This window comes from Rana temporaria, chromosome 11, assembly GCF_905171775.1.
Source record: "Rana temporaria chromosome 11, aRanTem1.1, whole genome shotgun sequence".
Taxonomy (NCBI): domain Eukaryota; kingdom Metazoa; phylum Chordata; class Amphibia; order Anura; family Ranidae; genus Rana; species Rana temporaria.
In genome coordinates this window covers 20464471-20484850 of record NC_053499.1, presented here as the reverse complement: position 1 = coordinate 20484850, position 20380 = coordinate 20464471, and the positions used below count along the sequence as shown (strand labels likewise).

Here is a 20380-nt window from a genome sequence, read left to right as displayed (position 1 = left end):
ACGTGGCTGACGTCAGCTCGGGAGAGACAGGAAGTGGGATCCCTGACACCCAGCGAGAGACACCTCCTTCCTACAATCCGGAGAGGAGCCGACACCGGGAGAGGTGAGAGCGGGACGGACTGACTGACTGTCCGTACTCCGGAGGGGTTCTTCTGCATCCTTCCTATTTCCAATACACCCCTCCCCCTTATCTATTGATCTCTCCCCTGTATACCAGGATCTATATTGTGAGCGCACATATTCCGCCCCCCTCATATACACAATACCTCTCCCCTGATCATCCAGGATATCCCTCAGTTCTCTGCACTCCACCAATCACTTCATCCCCCATTATGTGTGTATGTGATACCCCCCCCCCCACCCCATTATATGTGTATATGACCCCCCCATTATATGTGTATGTGATCCCGCCCCCCCATTATATGTGTATGTGATCCCGCCCCCCCATTATATGTGTATGTGATCCCGCCCCCCCATTATATGTGTATGTGATCCCGCCCCCCCATTATATGTGTATATTATGATCCCCCCCCCATTATATGTGTATATTATGATCCCCCCCCATTATATGTGTATATTATGATCCCCCCCCATTATATGTGTATATTATGATCCCCCCCCATTATATGTGTATATTATGATCCCCCCATCCCATTATATGTGTATGTGATATCCCTCCCCCATTATATGTATATTATGATGCCCCCCCCCCCCCCCATTATATGTGTATATGATCTCCCCTCCCCCCCTCCCCCCCTATCTATTGATCTCGCCCCTGTATACCAGGATCTATATATTGATCGCACACATACCGCCCCCCCCTCTGTCCTCCCTTCCCTCTTCTATATACATAATGATTACACACCTCTCCAATGATGACTCCAACTCCAGGTTATCCCTCAGTTTTTCTGCTCCCCCCCCCCCCAATTATATGTGTATATGATCTCCCCCCCCCCCCCCCACCTGTACATTTATATCTGTATATGATCTCCCACCCCCTTCACCTGTACGTTATACCCGATCTCCTATTCTGCACAGTCCCCCTCCACTCATTATTGGTCCTCCTGTGTCACACGGGGGGGGTTTCATCTTGTAGAAGAGTGATGTGACCAGCAAGGACTCATGGGGTCCTTTCACACGGGGGGGTCATCTTGTAGAAGAGTGACGTGACCAGCAAGGACTCATGGGGTCCTTTCACACGGGGGGGGGGGTTCATCTTGTAGAAGAGTGATGTGACCAGCAAGGACTCATGGTGTACTTTCACACAGGCTTTCCCATCAGATCGATCTGTCAGTTTTTCAGGCGGACCTGATCGGAGCCTCCATTCACTCCTATGGAGCGGCGGATGTCGCGGTGACATGTCCGCTGATCTGATCCGGGAAATCCAGAAGGATGGTGACTCTATTTTTCCATCCATCTGGGGGATGAGATCAGATGGCAATGGACAAGCAGTCCGTTCTTATCTCCTCTCCCCATAGAGGAGAGCGGGACTCTGACAGGTCCATCTCAGTGAGCGGAGACTGACCCGTCATCCCCCTCCTCAGCGGATCCATCCCCCGCTGAGCAAAGCAGAGTCCGCCGTGTGAAAGGGGCCTCAAGCTCTTGTAGTTCCTTCACAAGCCCTGCGGCTTGTAAGCAGTGAGCCTGTATCAGAGGTGTGGGCTGAAAGCTGCAGGATCCCATAATGGGGTGCAATGCTTTGCAGGCTCCAGCAGGGGGGGGGGAATAAATGCACATATTGCTGCAGGAAAAAATATTTGCATTTATTTCTTTTTCTCCAAGAGGTGAACTTCTACTTTACATGTGAGAGCGGCAGGAGTTCCTATTACCTGCTTCATTGATGGGGAAACACTTTGCATCATTCTTGTTGGCTGACATCGTTTTTTTCAGGATAAATCCGTAACCAGGAGACATTCCCCCTGAATACAGAGATCCGATTCTTGTACTTACAGAAATGTATTGCTTACTAATGAATCAAACTGCATTCTATAGCAGGGATTCTCAAACTACTGCCCTCCAGGTGTTCAGGAACTACAATTCCCATCATGCCTAGTCATGTCTGTGAATGTCAGAGGTTTACAATGCCTCATGGGACTTGTAGTTCCGCCACAGCTGGAGGGCCGTAGTTTGAAGATCCCTGTTCTATAGCATGAGCTGCTTGTGGTCGCCCCTTGTGCTTGTGGTCGCGGTCGCCCCTTGTGCTTGTAGTGGCCCCTTGTGCTTGTAGTAGTGGCCCCTTGTGCTTGTAGTAGTGGCCCCTTGCCTAAACACCATCTTAGTAATGCCATTGTGCTTTTTAAAATTGTTTTGTGTAGCTCATTTCTAAAGGCAACTTCTAGTACAGAAAAACATTGGATTGCGAGCATGATTCGTTCCAGAAACTTGCTTGTAATCCAAAGCACTTGTATATCAAAGCATTTTTATATTACAGGGTATAAAATAGGAGAGGCGCCTCCTAAGTGTAGCAATAAGTTGCTAGATGTTGTACCTTCATTAAGGCTCCATGCACACTGGGCTTAAAAAAAAAGTCTGTTCTTTTTGGAGTAAAAAACGTTCATATAGAGCAGGGGGCTCCAAACATTCTAAACAAAGGGCCGGTTTATTGTCCTTCAGACTCTTGGAGGGCCGGACTTTGGCCAACGGGAGTGAAAATTTTCCTGGCATCAGTGGGAGTAAACATCTGGTATTAGGGGGAGGAATAGTGCCCCATTAGTGGTGTCAGTTGGATAAATAGTGCTCCATTGTCGGTGTCAGATGGCAGAATAGTGTCTCATATCATTGGGAGGGATAGGGCCGGATAAAGGCAGGCAAAGGGCCGTATGCGGCCCTTGGGCCGCAGTTTGGAGACCACTGATATAGAGCATTTTTTGTACAAAGTTTAGCAGAGTTTTACGTTTTTTCTGCCAGTGAGCTCCAATCAGAAACGCGAATGAGAAGGTTTTTTTTTTTTTTCCTGCCTCTAAACGTTGTTCTTAAAAATATGCCTGTAAACATCCTAATGTGTATGCACACAAAGGGTAACATTTAGTTGCTTCTACAGGCAGAACACACCAGTGTGCATGGAGCCTAAAGGGGTTGTAAAGGTACAATTTATTTTATCCTAAATAGCTTCCTTTACCTCAGTGCAGTCCTCCTTCACTTACCTCATCCTTCCATTTTGCTGTTAAATGTCCTTATTTCTTCTGAGAAATCCTCACTTCCTTTTCTTCTGTCTGTAACTCCACACAGTAATGCAAGGCTTTCTCCCTGGTGTGGAGTGTCGTGCTCGCCCCCTCCCTTGGACTACAGGAGAGTCAGGACGCCCACTAACACAGCTCCTTTATCCGCAACATAGAGAGCGGCCTGACTTTCCTGTAGTCCAAGAGAGGGGGCGAGCACGACACTCCACACCAGGGAAAAAGCCTCGCATTACTGTGTGGAGTTACAGACAGAAGAACAGGAAGTGAGAATTTCTCAGAAGAAATAAGGACATTTTAAAAGCAAAATGGAAGGATGAGGTAAGTGAGGGAGGACTGCACTAAGGTAAAGGAAGCTATTTAGGGGAAAAATAAATTACCTTTACAACCCCTTTAAATGTAACCATATCGCTACACTTAGAGGCTCCTCTCTTCTCTTTTACACTCAGTTGTGACATGACACTACTCTTATATCAAGACATCGCTTGTATATCAAGGCAAAATTTCTTAAAATGTTTTGCTTGTCTTGCAAAACACTCTCAAACCAAGTCACTCTCAAACCAAGGTTTTACTGTATATTGATGGTGAACACACACTTTGGGTGGACAGCAATGTGTCAGGACCTGTGCTGGAATGTAAAGGTGACACTAGCCTGACCCACCCTGTAGAGCTGCACGATTCTGGCTAAAATGAGAATCACTATTTTTTTTTTACTTAGAATAAAGATCACAATTCTCGCAGTGTAACATCTTCTTTCACATTATAGAGAAAAATATGGCTAACTTTGCTGTGTGTGTGTGTGTGTGTGTAATATATTACCGTATTTATCGGGGTATTGCGCGCTCCGGTGTATAGCGCGCACCCCTAAAGTGGACCCGCATTCCTGTGGAAAAAAGATTTTGGTACTTAACGTTTTGGTGTCTTGCGCGGCGGCCTCGTCGGGTCCAGCGTCCGTCTGCGGCTTCGGTGGTGTCCTCCTTGCCCGGTCCGGCGTCCTTCTGCGGTGTCCTCCCCGCTCGATCTCCGCTTCCCGCGCTGAGTTTGAACTACTGCGCCGGCATATACCGAGCGCAGTACACGTGTATAGTCGGGCAGGCTCGTCTCCTTTCGCGGTCACGTCCTGTGCGTCCAGGACGTGACTGCGAGAGGAGCCGAGCCTGCCCGACTATACACGAGTGTACTGCGCTCGGTATATGCCGGCGCAGTAGTTCAAACTCGGCGCGGGTATCGGCGTATATCGCGCACCCACAATTCAGGGCAAAAAAGTGTGCGGTATACGCCGATAAATACGGTACGTTTGAAAAAACGTTGCACAAATACAGTGTGACATAAAATATTGCAACAACCACCACTTTATTCTCTAGGGTCTCAGCTAAAAAATATCATGTTTGGGTGTTCCAAGTAATTTTCTAGCAGAAAAATATATATATATTTTTTTTTTACTTTATAAGCAACAAATGTCAGAAAAGGTTTGGTCTTTGAATAGTTAAACTACCTTCATCTACTCGACAGGTAAGAAAACAAAAAGATACTTTGTTTCCACTTATTCTGTGTTGTAATAAAACTTGTCAGGCTGCCTGGATTTTGTTTTTCCAGCTGTGAGAACTCTCTGCACTTGTTAGGAAGATCGGGAAGGGAAAAAGATTGCGATTTCCATTCTTCGCGATTAATCGTGCGGCTCTACCACCCTGTCCTCGCTGTACTTTGTTTCTGGCGATGCTGAGCTGTCGGTGCCCCCCGCACCTACTCCACCCATCTGGGGATTTGAAATCCTTCTTCCTCTTCTCTGTGCAGAGCTTCCCAGGAACGACCAGAACAATTCTGATTGGTCAGCGCCCTCGTAGTGAATCACTCAGCAGTTTTGCACTTCGTGGCGGGCCAGGTTCACATTTGTGAAACCGCGGTTTCCAGCATGGAGTCCGGTGCGTTTCTGTTCACCAGTTCAGGTGCGATTCAGGTATGAATTTTTGCCTGAATTAGCACCTGAACCAGATCCAAACACACACAGGACCCTTTTGCAATTTGCACCACGGCCGCCACGGACCTGTGTTCCCTCGCATGTCATGTGAATTGGATGCAATAAATACCGCATCCAATTCGCACATATGCGAACCCAGTCTTGCATGGGTTGCTGTCAATCAAGCTTGGCACGTTGCAGTTCAATGGTCGCACTGTGATGAAAAGCGCCCACGCACCAGCATAGCCACTTGTACGTGGGCAGTCAGGGGAGGTAAAAATGTGGATCAACTGGCTTTTTTTACTACATACATAAAACATTGTTAATACTGCGCTGTGGCCACCTATGTAAAAGGATCCCTAAGGGGTTTTTCTTACCCCATGTTCTTATTACAAACTATGGGGCAAATCCACAGAGCGAGTACGCCGGCGTATCTACTGATACGCCGGCGTACTTTCAAATTTCCCGCGTCATATCGTTGTTTTGAATCCTCAAAACAAGATACGACGACATCTGGGTTAGATCCGACAGGTGTACGCCTTCAGGTCTAAGATGCAATTCTTCGGCGTCCGCTGGGTGGCATTCACGTAGTTTTCCGTGTCGGATATGCAAATTGGCTATTTCCGACGATCCACGAACGTACGAGCGGCCGTTTGCATTTTTTTATGGCGTCTCTAGTCGGCTTTTTCCAGCGTATAGTTAAAGCTGGTATTTCGTCGCGTATAGTTAAACCTGCTATGTTAAGTATGGCCGTCGTTCCCACGTTTAATTTGAATTTTTTTTTTTTTTGTTTGCGTAAGTCGTCCGTGAATCAGGATGGACGTAATTCACGTCTATGTTAAAAAAAATTACGTCCTTGCGACGTCATTTAGTGCAATGCACGGCGGGAAATTTAGGGACGGTGCATGCGCAGTTCATTCGGCGCGGGGACGCGCTTCATTTAAATGAAACGCGCCCCCTAATCGCCAATTTGAATTCCGCGCCCTTACGCTGCCAGAGATAGACTATGCCGCCGTAACTTACGGCGCAAAATCTTTAAGGATTAGAACTAAAGCCGGGTAAGTTACGGCGGCGTAGCGTATCTCTGATACGCTGCGCGGGTGCAGATCTCTGTGGATCTGCCCCTATGTGAGCAGACTGCAATTTCTTTTTTAAGGTAACAAAAAATACCTTTTAGGCTTTAGAACCACTATGAATCGGTGGTCTTGACGTCATCAAGACCACTGCATAGTCCATAGCCGTGAGCTGAATGTTTGCCAAGGGACACTTCACTGCCGGATTAGAGGAGAGAACCTCGCTGCCAAGGCAGCAGAAGGTCGGCTATAGAGAAATGCCCTCCTAGCTCTTAATTGGCATTCAAACCCTGCAGTGCCAGGGCAGCCTCACCGCAAAGGAGAATTTCCTTTTCCCGGAGATGGCTCCTGTGTGGGTAGATGTTGATGTTGTCATCTACCAAAGAGATCTGTTGTCGCCGATCAATACACAACATCCAGGAACATTTGTTCCAGAGCTCATTACTGCTTGTTTATCCCTGTGAGCCTAAAACCCAACACTGCGCCCAGGAGCTGCTGAATAAAGAGCGCGCCGGTTCTACAGGAACGATCAGTATGAACGACCGAGGGAGTGACGTTATTGGATGCGACTCAAATGTTTGTCGATCGCAATATTACTGTAATTATATAATACTTTGTGCTGATTCATCGCTGTGATGCAGGAACATCAGGCCAGATTCACAAAAGGGATACGACGGCGAATCTCTGTTTCTATCTATGCGACTGATTCATAGAATCAGGTACGCATAGATAGCCCTTAGATCCGACAGGTGTAATTGTTTTACACTGTCGGATCTTAGGATGCAATACCTCGGCCGCCGCTGGGGGGTGTTTGCCTTGTAAACCAGCGTCGGGTATGCAAATTAGGAGTTACGGCGATCCACGACGGATTTTCGCGTTCGCTACATCACCGCTAGTCTAGTTTCCCGTCGCAAAGTTAGTCGTCGTTTTGGGTGCCCTAACTTTAGTCAGCAAACGTATTGCTGTCTAAAGTATGGCCGTCGTTCCCACGTCGAAATTTAAAAATGAACGTCGTTTGCGTAAGCCGTCCGGGAATACGGAATTACGCTATGCGCGTCGCTGTTCGAAAAAATTACGTCACGGCGCGCAAAGCACGACGGGAATTGCGCAACTGAGCATGCGCAGTAGGTCCGGCGCGGGAGCACGCCTAATTTAAATGGCACACGCCCATTTGAATTGGCCCGCCTTGCGCCGGAGGCCGCCGGCGTAGTTTTCATTGCAAGTGCTCTGTGAATCAGGCACTTGCGATGAAAACTTGCGGCGGTGTAACGTATCTACGATACGTTACACCGCCGCTCACCTACGTGAATCTGACCCATCTTTTCCAGCGCCCCTCCTATATAATCATAGCTTCTAAAATACAATCTGACCTCTTCCTGATCACTGGAGTTTACATCACGCCAGCTATTGATCTGTAGATTATACAATGAAGGGTCCAACCAGCTTTTTCCCAGAACTCCTTTTATTTGCTTTTTTGTTGTATCTTTACCTTCCCTTTCGCCTGTTTGTCACCTCCTTCCGCGTCTGTAATCTGCTGTTGTCTACAAGCAGTGACGGGACATGCTTTAACAAGGAGGAGAGGTGACTTTGCTGCTGATAAGCACGGCATTGTGGGTATATAAAGGGCGTGTTCACCATTCTATAGGAATGCGGCCAATGTTCTTGTAAAATGAAGGAACAGCCTGTCGGGTCGGAGTCAGAGGAATGTGGAAGTGCCCCAGTAGCCGGTATGATGGTGTTTTCCTGGTGTCACGTTCCATACGCTGTACAAGTAGAGACCTGTTGCCACATGCGTGACTCTCCATTGCTCTTTCTTAAGGTGTAACTGAAGTCTACAACAGACTTTATCAACATGGAGGAACCCTTGAAAAAACCTTTCGGTCTCAGGGAACCCCTTTTATAAATGGCTATATCTACAACTCGTGATATAATCCTAGACTCTGACTTGTCTTTTCAGCCTCAAGTCCAATCGTTGTCAAAGGTTCGTAGAATTCACCTTCGTGATACCTCTAAAATTCGTCCTTTTTAACAAATGAAACCACCAAGCTCCTCATTTACTCCCTTGTTATCTCTCGCCTTGATTATTGCAACTCTATTCTCATTGGCCTGTCTCTCCATAGGCTATCCCCTCTTCAGTCCATCATGAATGCTGCTGCCAGACTTATCCACCTTACCAACCGCTCAGTGTCTGCCACCCCTCTCCTCCAATCCCTACACTGACCACCAACCCTCTCCTCCAATCCCTACACTGACTGCCACCCCTCTCCTCCCATCCCTACACTGACTGCCACCCCTCTCCTCCAATCCCTACACTGACCGCCAGCCCTCTCCTCCCGTCCCGTCACTGACCGCCAGCCCTCTCCTCCCGTCCCGTCACTGACCGCCAGCCCTCTCCTCCCGTCCCGTCACTGACCGCCAGCCCTCTCCTCCCGTCCCGTCACTGACCGCCAGCCCTCTCCTCCCGTCCCTACACTGAACGCCAGCCCTCTCCTCCCGTCCCTACACTGAACGCCAGCCCTCTCCTCCCATCCCGACACTGACCGCCAGCCCTCTCCTCCCAGATGAGGGTAGATGAGACTGTCAGGTTGCATGTTTTAAGTTGGAGGAGGTCTAGGGCTAGAATTATTGCTCTCGCTCTACCAATCGCAGCAATACCTCACATGTGTGGTTTGAACACCGTTTACATATGCGGACGCTGCTCACGTATGTGTTCGCTTCTGCGCGCAAGCTCGTTGGGACGGGGTGCGTTTTCTGGCTCCTAACTTTTTTTAGCTGGCTCCTAGATTCCAAGCAAATTTGTCAAACCCTGCCTTAGTCTGTAGCATTCACGTTGCCCCACCCTTTGCAGCTATAACGGCTTTAACTCTTCTGGTTTGGCTGTCCACAAGATTTAGGAGTGTGTCTATGGGAACGTTTGACCATTCTTCCAGAAGCACATTTGTGAGATCAGGCACTGATGTTGGATGAGAAGGCCTGGCTTGCATTATCCGCTCTAATTTAATTCATCTCAAATGTGTTCTATCGGGTTTAAATCAGGCCTCTGTGCAGGCCAGCCACCTCAAAATCGCTCATCCACGTCTTTATGGACTGCGCTTTCTGATCAGATCGTAGCAGTGTGAACCTAGCCTGAAGGTGATTGTAGCTGCATATAAATTCTGTATCCCACACAGTACTCATCTGTGTTTCTGCTTTTTTCTGTAACTCTTCTGGTATGCAGAGGGTTGAACCCGGTAGAACATTTGATGGTCTGTGGCTCAGAAATATCCTTTCAGTGAAAAGCGCTGATCTTTAATTTCGGACCATTAAGAACTTGGAACGTTCTCAAGTCTGAGTCACTTTTGCAATTTTTGGCAAGTCTGTCCTCTGTCTATAAGGACGCATTTTAAGACGGGCAGTTGCGAGAAAATGAACACATCTTGTGTTCATTTTCCTCTTCCAGACTTTAGTTTGTACTTTTAATGGATGTTAATTTGTTAAATTGCTTTTAGTACGCCAGCCGTAAAAACAAGAAATGTTGACGATTCAACTGGTCAAGCAACTTATTTTTCCTTTTTAATCTTTGAATACAATCGGTCTCTAGTTGGCCCTAATAATCACAAACCGGCTTCTATAAAAAAAAAGACAAATTCCTTGGTTCTTTGGAACAGTCAAGTGAGATGCGTGGCTTGTGCATCTGCCCGGCAGATGAATGTGGCTTGTTGGTTTCCATCGTCTGTCTATTTCTAGAGCTAGGCTCCTGTTGGATAAAAATAAATACAAATACATATCCAAAAGGACCCTTCATTTTTTGGACCTGCAACAGACCATGCTTGACTGGTTTGTGTGATCCAGACCTTCAGGGCCAGCACACCCCGTATTTCTCTCATGACAGGTGCACTTTAAGCCTGTCATAGGCAGGGCTGTGGAGTCGGAGTCGAGGAGTCGGGGGAAATTTTGGGTACCTGGAGTCGGCAAACAATGCACCGACTCCGACTCCTACTAAATTTAGATTGGAATAAAAAAAAAAAAAAGCAAGTTTAAATGTCTCACGTAACCGCAAAACGAACACGTTAAGTGACCGTGAAGAAGCATGCTTTTCATGTGCTTCACTATATGGCACGCAACGCACAATTAGGAGCTGCAATACTTCTACTTTCCATAGTGTTGTGTTCTGCTTTTACAGGGAACGCATGTTAGAGAACCAGTAAGTGTCCAAATAAAAAATTTCCAACAGGAGTTTTATAAAGCACTAAAAGAAGTTGAAAAGTATGATCGCTCATCAAAACTTACTGTTGAAGAAGCCATCCTTGTTTATCCAGAGATCGTTAGTGATGTGGCCAGAATAGTTACTGCAATGCCACCCACCCAAGTCAGTGTCGAAAGATTATTTTCAGTCCTAAAAATAATAAAGTCTGACTTAAGAGCCTCTATGAAAGAGGATCTGGCAGAGGCAATTCTCTTCCTTAGAACTCTACATTGAATTGATTTGCTAAGCCTATAACTACATTTCAAGATTAATATAAACCATTTCTAGGTTTTACAGATTTTGTTTTTGGTTCATTATAGATAAGCTTTGTTTTTGTTCTAAAACAACCAAATAATGTGGTTTGTATTTTTGAACTGGTAAAGATCCTGTTCCTGATGTTTATGCCTGCTGCTACTATCCAGTCACTTGATTGTTTTCATTGTGTTTGCCTTTTGCTTAAACTGTGCAATACAGTAGACTGTTGGCTTCCAAGCCAGTAGTCCTGTGGTAGGTTGCGTTTCTTTCCCTCAAGGAATGTATAAAATACATTCGCATATTAATACAGAGGAGTCGGAGTCGGGGAGTCGTAGTCGGAAGTACATAAAACTGAGGAGTCGGAACATTTATCTACCTACTCCACAGCCCTGGTCATAGGCTTTTATTCTTTTTTTTACATTTTAAACAATGTGCGGATACAACAGAAACTTTGTTTCGGCCCTAAATATTACCACAGTCAGCTACCCAGAGTCTGGGGTAGCTGACTGTGGTAATATTCATAATATGGGTAGCTGACTGGTAATATTCATAATATATTATAAGGGACAGTGGTTGCCGGCATTTTAAGTCCACTCCTCGCATGCCCCCCTTTAATAGCCTTTTGAGAATCATGATCTTCATTATAAGCAAAAGAATCGTGATCTTCATTATAAGCAAAAGAGTCGTGATTCTCATTTTTCCCAGAATCGTGCAGCTCTACTGCCCGCCCACCTCTTCCAATCGGAAAGCAGTCTCTGGTGCTCATGCTGAGGGTCCGATCTCCTGTATTTAGAATGCAGCAGGCCTGCTGCTCAGCACAGGGCCTTGGAAGCAAGTGGAGATCCATGGAGTAGCTGTGTCTACTTCATTGATTTCTAGCTTTCAGGAGCACCAGCCAGGGGCTCAAATAATGACTTTCTCCACATTTTGATAACCCGAGAGGTTTTCACAGGTTATCAAACCTCTTTGGGCTCGATCACACTAGCTTTTGGGGGGTGGTAAGCCATGCTTCAGCCAAACTGAATGGATCACCGCTAGAGAAAAATACACAAGGTTGTTTCTGCTTCAATGCTCCGTAAAGGTTTGAAAGAAAGAGGTTCCCCAGTAGGGCTTTTGGGCAGCGATGTCAAAAAGTATATTGGATAGTTTCAGTATAAAAGATGATATTTAATTGCCGATATTCTCGGATGTCACAGTGAATAATAATAAAATATACAATACAGAAAGAGTACAAAAGTAAAATATCATATCCCAATCCTTGATGCAGTAGACATGGATAATTATACATATCGTTAAATTCAAATTATTGTACAATTTAGATCCTCAACGTGTTTCGACCGTTTGGTCGGTCTCTTCAGAGGGACAAAGGTTCTAAAAATATTAATTGCGTAGGTTCGAAATTAGAAAAAGAGAACATGTCAACATACATCACATTGAATCTACCATAGTGATATATTTACCGCTAAAGCAAGGAATCAAGAATATTGGGAGCCGCTGGATGGTCCGGAGGGGCTTATGGCTGCCTCCACCCCCCCCCCCCAAAAGGGGTGAGAAGCCCATCCAAGAGGGCTTGCAAGGAGCCAGAGTATGGACACCCTCTAGTAAAGGTTTTACCTCCATCTCTAATGTGCTTTTCAGTGTTATCACAGTTGCACGAGGTGGTTTTGGGGTATTTCGGAGGCAGAAAGATCTTCCAAAAACTGAACCACCCTGTTTGCCCCCAGTGGAGACGAGCCTTTGGAGCGATCGTCCTGTAGACAAATGGGTAGGATTTGTGTGGGTGGATCCATACCATTGGCAGTCCTTTCATGTTGACTCACAGATTACACTGATGACTTCTAATTAGGTGGAGGTGTCAATTAGAGCATGCCGCGGAGGAGTAAGCCTCTCTTTATGTTTCTGTTCAACGTTTCCATTGCCAATAGAGATTTAAGTAACGCACTGATTAGATATTAATACACAGCTATGTATGTATTCATTCCTTCTTTTCCAATACATTTTTTATGCCCTTATACTTGCTTTTAGATCATTTTGGCTATCCTTCAACAAATGAACATATATGTGTGTAGGTGTATGTATGTACATACTGTGCTGGATTCATAAAGAGTTATGCCGGCGTATCAGTAGATACGCCGACGTAACTCGGAATCTAAGCCCGTCGTAAGTTTAAGTGTATGCTTAAACTGAGATACACTTAAACCTAGCTAAGATACGACGGCGCATCTTGGGGTGCAATTTTTCCGCTGGCCGCTAGGTGGCGCTTCCATTGATTTCGGCGTAGAATATGTAAATGACTAGATACGCCGATTCACGAACGTACGCTTGCCCGTCGCAGTAAAGATACGCCGTTTCCGTAAGAGGTACGCCGGCGTAAAGATAAAGCTGCCCCCTAGGTGGCCTAGCCAATGTTAAGTATGGCCGTCGTTCCCGCGGCAAAATTTGAACATTTTACGTAGTTTGCGCAAGTCGTCCGTGAATGGGGCTGGACGTAATTTACGTTCACGTCCAAACCAATGCGTCCTTGCGGCGTACTTTGGAGCAATGCACACTGGGATGTGTACATGGACGGCGCATGCGCCGTTCGTAAAAAACGTCGGGTCACCAATCATTTACATAACACGCCCCCCTCATCCTCATTTGAATTGGGCGCGCTTACGCCGGTCCCATTTACGATACGCCGCCGTAAGTTAGGAGGCAAGTGCTTTGTGAATACATGCGTAAATACGATGCGCTACGCTGCCGTAAAAATGCGCCGATCTACGTGAATCCAGCCCACTGGCTTTAACTTCAAACTCCAAGAAAACACTGGTTCATTCACCTGCCAAATGATTTGTATTTATTTTTTTAAAATCTAAAAACAGTGAATGTTAAAGGCAAGTACTTTAAACATCATTTGGTAAAGCAGTTATAAGGTTAGTGTTTTTTATATTTTATTTATTTTTTTATCTTAAAGTGGAGTTTCACCCAAAAGTGGAACTTCCACTTTAAGCACTCCTCGCCCCCTTACATGTAATTTTTTGCAATTTTACCTACTTTTGACAGGTACTTCCTGTCCCACTTCCTGCTTCAGTCGCCTGGCGGCAACTCCCCCCCCCCCCCCCCCCTCTCCAATCCTCTCTGCAATCTTCTGGGACATGCCACGGGCCCCAGAAGATTGTCTGTCTGGGCGCTAAAAGAGCGTGGCTCGCAGCGCGCGCCCGGCTGTGAAGCCGCAAGCTGTCACAGCAGGGTGCCCACAGTTGCAATGACGGCGGAGAGGAGTGGCCCGCATTGCAGGATCGTGGGACGGATGAGTGTCTGTTTATTAAAAGTCAGCAGCTACACTTTTTGTAGCTGCTGACTTTTAATAAACTGAGAAACAAGTGTAACTCCGCTTTATTGCATTCTATACATTAAGATAAAACCCCCCTTCTAGCGTTGTGCATGAGAGCCTCAACTGTCTGGGGACTCTCCCTCCTTATTGGCTGAGGCAGCAGCATGCGCCATTGGCTTCTGCTGCTGTCAATCAGTGAGCCGAGCCATGGCTCTGTCTCTGATTGGGAGGGAGCCTGCTCGGATGCCTCTATAGCAAGCTGCCTGCTGTGGGGGCACTTGACGGGAGGGAGGGGCCAGGAGAGCCAGCGTGGGACCCAATGAGAGAAGAATCTGTGCTGCTTGGCGCAAAACTACTGCACAGTGCAGGTAAGTATAACATGTTTGTTATTTTAATAAAAAAAACAATACTTTAAAGCAGTGTTTCACCCTAAAAAACAACTTTATAGCATCTCATTCAGCATAGTAGCGCGAGCTACAGTATGCCTTTATATTTTTTTTTTGGTGCAGTACTCACTGTTTAATCGCGTAGTAAAATTTCAGACTCCCCGTGGGGAATGGGCGTTCCTATTCAGAGGGCTCGTGATTGACGGCCGGTTATGGCGCGTCACGCTTCACGAAAATAGCCGGAGTAGGTCTCGGCTCTTCCCGGCGCTATACGGTGCCTGCGCACAGACATCGGAGCTGACTGCGCAGGCGCCGTTCAGAGCAAACGCCTATTTCGGCTATTTCCGTGACGCGCCATTGCCGGCCGTCAATCACGAGCCCTCTGAATAGGAACGCCCATTCCCCTGAAACTTTACTACGCGATTACACAGTGAGTACGGCGCCAAAAAAAAATATAAAGGCATACTGTAGCTCACGCTACTATGCTGAATGAGATGCTAGAAAAAAATAAAAAAAAATTTTTTAGGGAGAACCCCCGCTTTAATATATAATGGGAACGTTTGAGCAAATGTTTGTACAAACATTGGAAAATCTGCTAGTGTATGGCCAGCTGAACTAGAGGTCTTTGTCTTCTCCCAGCCTGACTGGGCAGTGACAGGAGAAGTGGAAGACTGATGTACTCGTGTCTGTCACTCTGATCTCTCCTCCACTTGCTTTTTGCACTGCTGCACACGTGACTTTGTGCTGCTTCTTTCCTTTTCAAGTGTGATCTCTGCTGTAAAGTGACTGTAAGAGGCTTTTAAGACCTATTCAGGTACCTAAACCGCGTGCATGAAACAAGCGCATTCACGGACGTCATGAACACACAGCTACCTTTGTTTGAGTCTTTTATATCTGCCTGGAGTTGAGCTCTTTTTTTTTTTTGGTTAAGCGCATTCATTTACTTTAAATAACTGAAAGTTCTCAAGGGATCTAATGCTTAGTCACAGAGGGCTACATGCCCAGTCGTTTGTTGCATTCACTTGTTGATCTGTCATGATGCCTATTCCTCATTATGTGCCACTTTGTTCCAGAAGCAGACATGTGGGTCACGGGCCGGGGTCCAAAGTGTTCAGCCATGTCTGTGCCTTCTCTGCTGAATATACAAACATGCTGTACTTATTGATGCCGGGCCTGGAAATGTGATTGGGAACACATTTTTCTTCTCTTACTGGATGACATTTTCAGCCACAGAGTGTGATGGCGGATTTCCAGCATGGTGGTTTTTATCCAAATAAAAGCTCTAAGCAAAAAGTTATCCAATGCAGTGAAGCTGTGCCCGGAAGTCTTCCATTATAAAGTTTTACCTATAGGTAGTGTAAATATCTCCTAAACCTGTACCGTTTAGCAGATATTACTGTCCATGCAGGCCGTGCGTGCCGTTTCTTCAGAGCAGTGTGCCGTGACCGGCGGCGCCTGCGTGCATGTGGGAGTGACGTCATCGTGGCTTTGGCCAGTCACAGACCCGGAGCTGTGAACCCGGAAGGAAGATTGGGTTTAGATGGATGCCATCTTAAGCGATGACATTGCACTGCTGGAGGGCTTCATTTTAAGGTGAGTTTCACATAATGTGCTAGTATATGATGCATAACTAGCACATTATGCCTTTGTCTTGCAGGCAAGGTGAAAAAAAGTGTAGCGGTTCACAACAGATTTTAAAGGGTACGTTCACCTTTCGTAACATATTCCGGGTGTAATGTAGCACAGGGTTTGACAAATTTGCTTGGAATCTAGGAGCCAGCTAAAAAAGTTAGGAGCCAGAAAACGCGCCCCGTCGCGTGCAGAAGCGAACATATACGCGAGTAGCGCCCGCATATGTAAACAGTATTCAAACCACACATGTGAGGTATCGCCGCGATCGTTGAAGCGAGAGCAATAATTCTAGCCCTAGACCTCCTCTGTAACTCAAAACATGCAACCTGTAGATTTTTTTTTAAACGTCGCCTATGGAGATTTTAAAGGGTAAAGGTTTGTCGGCATTCCACGAGCGGACGCAATTTTGAAGCGTTGAGTATCAATTTACTCAGCGTAACATTATCTTTCACAATATAAAAAGAAATTGGGATAACTTTACTGTTGTCTTATTTTTTTAATTAAAAAAAGTGTAATTTTTTTTCCCAAAAAAGTGCGCTTGTAAGACCACTGCGCAAATACGGCGTGACAAATTATTGCAACGATCGCCATTTTATTCTCTAGGGTGTTAGAATAAAAAATATATATATATATATATATTGTATGTATATGTTTGGGGGTTCTAATTAGAGTGAAGGAGATGGCAGTGAAAATAGTGAAAAATTACATATTAGAATTGCTGTTTAAGTTGTAATGCCAATGGCCACCACCAGATGGTGCCAGCTGACAGAAGGAAGAGTTTGGGACTTCGCAAAGCCGCGGCCTCAATTACCGGTCGATCGCGCCGCGGGGGAGGTGGGGGCGCACGGAGACACAGAATCATGTGCCTCCGTGCGCCCCCACCTCCCCCCCCACCGCGGGCCTGTGGTGGCCGATAATTAAGGCCGTGGCCACAATTTCTTGTCACTATTGCGACCTGGCGCCCGGAAATATTGTAGACCCCTGGTCGAACGGACCAGACCCCGCACAAGACCGATCCCTGCTGTGACCGCAAGGTTCTTCTCCCCTGCAAAATTATTATTGCCGTATTTTTTTTCACTCAGAACCAAATGGTGTACTAAAATATTTACCAGTGCCAATGAAATGCAGCCTGATCAGTGCCAATAATGCAGCCTTTCAATGCCCTAATAATGCAGCCTAAATTGTGCCAATATTGCAGCTTGATCGATGCCATTAAAGGCAGCCCTACCTGTGCCACCTTCACCTCACACAGACTGACGTCAGCCTGTCACTCAGAAGACAGAGCAGCCCGAGCGGCCGTACTGCATTCGACCGCTCGTTCTGCTGTGTCTTCTGTGAGCAAGTGAGTGACCGGCCCAGCACTCGCGGGATACAGATTTTTTTTTTTTTTTTTTTTTTTCCCCAAAAAAAAGTTAACTTGTCCTTTAACTGTTTGGTTTGTCTAGGGCAGTAATGGCGAATCTTTGCACCCCAGATGTTTTGGAACTACATTTCCCATGATGCTCATGCTCTCTGCCGTGTAGTTGAGCATCATAGGAAATGTAGTTCCAAAACGGATTGGCTAGAATCTGATAAATATTCAGGAGGCCTGGGCAGAGTCGTCTTCCACTGCTAGGACGTTTCCAGTTCTCCGTAGGCTCAAGTCCCTCTGAAACAGCTAGAAAGGGCCCACACTGGAATTCTTTCCTCTATCAGGAGCTGGCCTGGGGGCTTGGAGAGAGAATTGCTAAAATACCATGGAACACAGTCATCATCAAGTGGAGAAAATATGGCCCAACAGTGACCTAGCCAAGAACTGGACATCCCTCCAAAATTGATGAGAAGAAAACTGGCCAGGGAAGCCGCCAAGAGGCCTACAGCAACATAAAGGACTATGACTAAGCACTAGTTTCAATGTGAAACGCGTCAACAGGTTTTATTTTGCTGTGACTTGTAGTGCTGGCCTTCTTTTAATAAAAGGCTACAATTTGTTCAAAGTGCGGCTGTCCAGAGACAATCTTTGTTCCTGCTTAGCAACATAAAGCAGCTGCAGGAATATCTGGCCAGTACTGGCTGTGTGGTACATATGACAACAATCTCCTGTATCCTTCATATGTCTGGGTTATGGGGTAGAGTGGTAAGACTTACGAAGAAAAACATCCAGGCCTGACTAAATTTTGCAAAAACACATCAGAAGTCTCCCAAAAGCATGTGGTAAAATGTGTTGTGGTCTGATGAAACCAAGGTTGAACTTTTTGGCCATAATTCCAAAATATATGTTTGGCGCAAAAACACTGCACATCACCAAAAGAGCGCCATACCCACCATGAAGCATGGTGGTGGCAGCATCATGATTTGGGGCTTTTTTTTCTTCAGCTGGAACAGGGGCCAAAGTCAAGGTAGAGTTGCATATACCAGTTAATATTGGCACGTCAGGCTTCTGCTAGAAAGTTGAACGTAAAGAGGAACTTCATCTTTCGGCATGACAACTACCCAAATCATACCTCCAAATCAACAAAGGAATGTCTTCCACCAGAAGAAAGTTTTGGAATGGCCCAGCCAGAGCCCAGACCTGAATTCTGTTGAAAATCTGTGGGGTGATCTGAAGAGGGCTGTGCACAGAAGATACCCTTGGCAATCTGACAGATTTGGAGTGTTTTTTTGCAAAGAGTGGGCAAATATTGCTGATAGACTTCCTACCCAAAAAGACTGAGTGCTGTAATAAAATCAAAAGGCGCTTCAACAAAAAAGGAAGGAGGGCGAGCGTTACAAAAAACTTCGTTACGCCAGCCTTTGTTATGGGAACAGACGCTGACGCCGCTGCGCGTGCGCGAGATCGAACGGTGGATGCTGGGATTACAGCATCACCGCAACCAGGAAGTTCATGCTGGTGGGATTCTAATGCCCACAGTAAGGATGGCAACGGCAGACACTAAGAAATATAAGTCATTATTACAGACCGAGAGAGGAGTAGACATTGGACAAGAGAAACGTGAGTTTCTTTAAGGCCCCTTTCACATTGAGGCGTTTTTCATGTGGTACAGCGCTAAAAATAGCGCTGCTATACCGCATGAAAAAACCTGCCCTGTAGTGTTCAATGTGAAAGCCCGAAGTCTTTCACATTGAAGTGGTGCGCTAGCAGAAGCGCTCCAAAAGTCCTGCTAGCCGCATCTTTACCGCGGAATAGGAGCGGTGTGTTCGCCGCTCCGATAGCGCGCCTTCCCATTGAAATCGATGGGAAAGCGCGGTATTAACCCTTTTCTGGCCGCTAGCGGGGGTTAAAACCTCACCGCTAGCACCCGAATATCGCGGTAAATACGTCTGTATAGCCGCGCTACAAATAGCGCGGCTATACCGTCACCGGGGCTGCACGCCTCAATGTGAAAGCAGCCTAAGCCTTGATATTAGCTGTTTAACCCCCCCCCCCCCCCAAAAAAAAAGTATTGGCATGGGAGATCCGCTTTAAGGGTGTGCACACTTATGCAACCATATTATTTTATTGTTTATTTTTTTTACTTCCCTCCACCTGAAAGATTTCAGTTTGTTGTTCAACTGAGTTGTACAGTTCATAGATCACATTTAAAGATGGAAAAAGTTCTGAAATGCTTTATCTTTGTCTCATATTTTATTTTTTGCATCACAGAAACCTGATATTTTACCAGGAGTGTGTAGACTTTATATCCACTGTATATACATACCGTATTTATCGGCGTATAACACGCACCCTAACTTTAAGAAGGAAGTTTCAGGGAAAAACTTTCCACAGCCCCCTGCGTATAACACGCAGGCACAGTTTACCTTCTATTTTCAGGGTAAAAAAGTGAGTGTTATACGCCAATATATGCAGTACATTGGTCGAAGCTGGAGCAATAGAATACGCATAATAGATCTGTAGCTGGATTTCCTCTTGAAGTGTAGGGTAAATTCAGGTTATGGTTTTGTTTCGGCATCTTCGGGTTAATGAATGGGTTTGTGTCGTCGTCGTTGTTTTTTTGAATTACTTGGCACTGAAGTGGTGGAATCTAAAACAACTGTGCCTAGATCGTGGCAGCTATAAATAACATTCGTACCAGTGATGCCAAGTAATTGTTGAAGACAATGTGTCGCCATAGTGACTGAAGACGACTACTCGCCAAGTAGAACGTATGCAAACGTCTATCGCAAAACCTTGTTTTTTTTTTTGTGTGGTAATTTTCAGTATTAAAAGTATCTAAACCTGTATGCTGTACCTCCTAACTGTGCGCTTGGTTTATTGTGAGTCTTGTGCTGTCTATTGGATTTACACATTATATTCCTTTTTTTTAAAGCCGTATTAACCCCAAAGAAAACATTTTGTTATATTGCAGCTTACCATTTCTTACATGTGATGGCTGCATTTATTTTC

The 20380-nt window shown here is 45.9% G+C and overlaps 1 protein-coding gene across 2 annotated transcripts in view; it reads left to right on the top strand.

Moving 5' to 3' along the window:
• Window positions 1-20380, top strand: part of CTTN (cortactin) — a 70507-nt gene continuing 50127 nt past the window's right edge. For both annotated transcript variants that reach the window (XM_040328120.1, XM_040328119.1), the window contains exon 1: window positions 1-103. The gene's annotated coding sequence lies outside the window, so the exon portion shown is untranslated. The remainder of the gene's footprint in view (window positions 104-20380) is intronic.